The sequence below is a fragment of the Argentina silus genome (genome assembly GCF_951799395.1).
Source record: "Argentina silus genome assembly, contig: scaffold_165, whole genome shotgun sequence".
NCBI lineage: Eukaryota > Metazoa > Chordata > Actinopteri > Argentiniformes > Argentinidae > Argentina > Argentina silus.
In genome coordinates this window covers 31,460-36,690 of record NW_028152961.1, presented here as the reverse complement: position 1 = coordinate 36,690, position 5,231 = coordinate 31,460, and positions in this window count along the sequence as shown.

The window sequence follows — 5,231 nt, the reverse complement described above, 5'->3', positions numbered from 1 at the left end:
GAAATGTTGTCATATTTTGTAATACAAAGTAATATGTTTATTGTTGCTTATTGTATATGTTGTTATAGCTTAGTTGGCATTTATCCCACTGAGGACAGCCAGCTCACCTTTTACATTTCTAATATTCTTTCCGAATAAATGCATCTTTAAAATATGACACACTGGAGTCCAACCTCTACTTCATGTGTGTCATATAGGCACTGCTCTGAGAATAAGTTACTTCCAATGGAGTGTGTGTATGTGTGTGTGAGTGTGTGTGTGTGTGTGTGTGTAGCCATGGTCCTGTCCTGTGTGTGTGTGTGTGTGTGTGTGTGTGTGTAGCCATGGTCCTGTCCTGTGTGTGTGTGTGTGTGTGTGTGTGTGTGTGTGTGTGTGTGTGTGAGTGTGTGAGTGTGTGTGTGTGTGTGTGAGTGTGTGTGTGTGTGTGTGTGTGTGTGTGTAGCCATAGTCCTGTCCTGTGTGTGTGTGTGTGTGTGTGTGTGAGTGTGTGAGTGTGTGTGTGTGTGTGTGAGTGTGTGTGTGTGTGTGTGTGAGTGTGTGTGTGTGTGAGTGTGTGTGTGAGTGTGTGTGTGTGTGAGTGTGTGTGTGTGTGAGTGTGTGTGTGAGTGTGTGTGTGTGTGTGTGTGAGTGTGTGTGTGTGTGTGTGTGTGTGTGTGTGTGTGTGTGTGTGAGTGTGTGTGTGTGTGAGTGTGTGTGTGTGTGTGTGAGTGTGTGTGTGTGTGTGTGTGTGTGTGTGTGTGTGTGTGTGTGTGTGTGTGTGTGTGTGTGTGTGTGTGTGTGTGTGTGTGTGTGTGTGTGTGTGTGTGTGTGTGTGTGGCCATGGTCCATTTCTTCTGTATTTCTGCTGATGACTAAGATAAAGAGAATCCGTTCCCTCTGACGGGACCTCTCGGTGACCTCTCGGTGACCTGGTGACCTCTCGGTGACCTCTCGGTGACCTCTCGGTGACCTGGTGACCTCTCGGTGACCTCTCGGTGACCTCTCGGTGACCTCTCGGTGACCTGGTGACCTCTCGGTGACCTCTCGGTGACCTCTCGGTGACCTGGTGACCTCTCGGTGACCTCTCGGTGACCTCTCGGTGACCTCTCGGTGACCTGGTGACCTCTCGGTGACTTCTCGGTGACCTGGTGACCTCTCGGTGACCTCTCGGTGACCTGGTGACCTCTCGGTGACCTCTCGGTGACCTGGTGACCTTTCGGTGACCTCTCGGTGACCTCTCGGTGTCCGTACTGCTCCTTGAAGAAATCCACAAACTTCTAAATACTGTAGTGACTCTACATTACGCAAAGTTACTTCGATACGAACAGATATTTGCTAAATTGCACCCGAAAACGTCCATTAAACACAGATTCACTCATAATTATAATTATGATTATTGCGCAATATCAAAACAACACGCAGACATGTTAAACTCTAGCCGAGCCATTAGACATTAAATAGAAAATAGACCCAAACAGACATAGATGACTGGTACCCCTACCCCCCTACTGTTCATGACTGGTACTACCATCACTGTTGTCTTATCAGATGCATCTGTGTTGCTTCTGGTGATGAGATCAGTGCTCCAGCACCACCCATAGAGGTGGAGGTGTCGCCCTCTAGTGGTCAGAGAGAGTCACTGATATTACCATTTACTGTAACACTAACACTGTAACACAGAGAGGAAGGAGACTGGACTGTTATGCATTCTACCCTGGCTGCTATTCCGGTAGAGTTGGGAATTCTACCCTGGCTGCTATTCCGGCTGCTATTCCACCCTTTTGCCATCAAAACATGGGCAATTATTATGTATCATTACTGACTGAAACAGATTGAAAACTGAAAATAACTGACCTTAATAATTTATTTATTTTTGCTTGTTACATCAAAATATGCTGACATGTAATTGCATGTAAAAAACACATGAAACTAAAGATATGAAACAACACTCCAGGCCCAAGCAGAAGAAGGAATGTCTTACCGGCTGGTTTAATGACTAATATGAAGCAGACAGAAGGAATGTCTTACCGGCTGGTCTAATGACTAATATGAAGCAGACAGAAGGAATGTCTTACCGGCTGGTTTAATGACTAATATGAAGCAGACAGAAGGAATGTCTTACCGGCTGGTTTAATGACTAATATGAAGCAGACAGAAGGAATGTCTTACCGGCTGGTTTAATGACTAATATGAAGCAGACAGAAGGAATGTCTTACCGGCTGGTTTAATGACTAATATGAAGCAGACAGAAGGAATGTCTTACCGGCTGGTTTAATGACTAAAATGAATGGTTAGAAATTGTACAATACCTCTAAAAAGCAAAACATATTTCAGAATTCAAAAGAAAAGATCTGTTTAATATAATGAAAAAACAATGCATATCAAAATAGGGAAACAACTTACATGAAGCAAAAATATTTCATAATACAAGTAAAAGCATAACATCATTGTTCTATGATGACATGACATTTGTTGTTCTATTAGCAAAGCTTGAATATACTTATTTAAAGAATGGAAATCCAATGCATACCTCTGTATAACCCTTACAACGCAGAAAACATCCACTCACCGAGCACTTCATTAGAACACTACACTAATACTGGGTAATACTCCCTTTATTACAACACTATACTAATACTGGGTAATACTCCCTTTATTACAACACTATACTAATACTGGGTAATACTCCCTTTATTACAACACTATACTAATACTGGGTAATACTCCCTTTATTACAACACTATACTAATACTGGGTAGGGCCTCCCTTTGCTCTCAAAACAGACTCAATTCTTCATGGCATTGATCATAAGATGGTGGAAACATTCCTTTGAGATTCTGGTCCATGATGACATGATTGCATCATGCAATTCCTGCAGATTTTTCAGGTTCACTTTCAAGCTGTGAATCTCCCGTTCTACCACATCCCAAAGGTGTTCTACTGGATTCAGATCCGGTGGCTGGGAAGGCCACTGAAGAACACTGAACTCATTGTCATGTTCATGAAACCAGTTTGAGACGACTTTTGCTTTGTGACATGGTGCATTATCATGCTGGAAGTAGCCATTAGAAGATGGGTCAATTGTGGCCATGAAGGGATGCACATGGTCAGCAACAATACTCAAATAGGCTGTGGCATTCAAGAGATGATTGATTGGTATTAACGGGCCCAAAGTGTGCCAAGAAAACATTCCCCACACCGTTCCACCACCTCCACCATGAGAAGGTGTCCAGGTGTTCCACCACCACGAGAAGGTGTACAGGTGTTCCACCACCTCCACCATGAGAAGGTGTACAGGTGTTCCACCACCTCCACCATGAGAAGGTGTCCAGGTGTTCCACCACCATGAGAAGGTGTACAGGTGTTCCTAATAAAGTGTTCGGTGAGTGTACTTCTAAATATAAAAAGCATAAAATCGTTTTTCTAGGATAAAACAACATCAGTTTTCTTAAAGGGGCAATCTGGGATTCAAACAACAACAAAGCGGTCTCCCTGGCACTGTTTATGGTGAACAGTTGAGGGACGGGGCTGGAGAAATGTAACCACTCTCAAATTCAGAGAGGGAGCTATGGTTACAATAACTGACCACCCATGAGATAAAGATTATAGTTTTAACAATGTTTTGAAGCTATACAGTGTTTGTTTATATTATTACATTGTTTACAACAAGTAAAACAAGCTGATATATGACTTCTGATGGGGTCAGCTGAACTGAATTCATGAGGCATTTAGAAGTTATATTCCTCAAGAATCAATGGTTCTATACCATCAATTTAAAAGCCCCAACATTGGTGTACCAATCCCAGATTGCCCCTTTAAAGCTGAACTAAAATAGCTTTCATGTCTTGTTGCTGGACGTTCAGTTACTCCTGAGGACCCAAATCTGACATCATGATGACATCATTGCTTGGCTTCTCTTCATCAGCCTGAGCTGTTCAACACAGGAATAAAATAACATGATTTTGTATCATTACTGATATGAAATAAAATGTGATATTCAATTAAATGCTGTTTCTTTTAGATTGACTGACTCAAGCCTCTCTGTGTGTCATTCAATACCAGGTAGTTACCATGGTGATGAACTCAAAGAGGCACCAGAAAAAAACTCTCGTTACCACAAAGTTACCTCATAGTTTTCTTAGTAAATACTGGGTAATTACCAGCTAAAACCGGGCTATAAAATAAAAGACTTCATGTCATTGCTGTGTGATCTGAAATGAAACAGTAACCCCCAAATAAAACAGGATGAGAGTAAAGAAAACAAAACTAAGGAGAAATATGTGATTGGCTAAAACCCTGTTCAAAGCTTCCGATGACCTCATAGTTGAGAGAGTCAAAGGCTCTATAAAGGAAACCGGTTCACTCCGCCGCCATCTTGATATGGTATGTCCTGCTTTTCACTGTCCTGGCGCCCCGCTGGTGGGAGGAGCTTCCCACTGCTGTCAGGACTGCAGAGTCACTACCGATCTTACTACCTAAAGACCTCTTCACCCCCACTACCCCCCTGTACTAACCCTAACCCTAACCCTAGAGACCTCTTCACCCCCACTAGCCCCCTGTACTAACCCTAACCCTAACCCTAGAGACCTCTTCATCCCCACTACCTCCCTGTACTAACCCTAACCCTAGAGACCTCTTCACCCCCACTAGCCCCCTGTACTAACCCTAACCCTAACCCTAGAGACCTCTTCACCCCCACTACCCCCCCTGTACTAACCCTAACCCTAACCGTAGAGACCTCTTCACCCCCACTACCCCCCTGTACTAACCCTAACCCTAACCCTAACCCTAGAGACCTCTTCATCCCCACTACCCCCCTGTACTAACCCTAACCCTAACCCTAGAGACCTCTTCACCCCCACTAGCCCCCTGTACTAACCCTAACCCTAGAGACCTCTTCATCTCCACTACCGCCCTGTACTAACCCTAACCCTAGAGACCTCTTCACCCCCACTACCCCCCCTGTACTAACCCTAACCCTAGAGACCTCTTTACCCCCACTACCCCCCTGTACTAACCCTAACCCTAACCCTAGAGACCTCTTCACCCCCACTAGCCCCCTGTACTAACCCTAACCCTAACCCTAGAGACCTCTTCACCCCAACTACCCCCCTGTACTAACCCTAACCCTAGAGACTTCTTCACCCCCACTACCCCCGTGTACTAACCCTTACCCTAACCCTAGAGACCTCTTCACCTCCACTACCCCCCTGTACTAACCCTAACCCTAGAGACCTCTTCACCTCCACTAC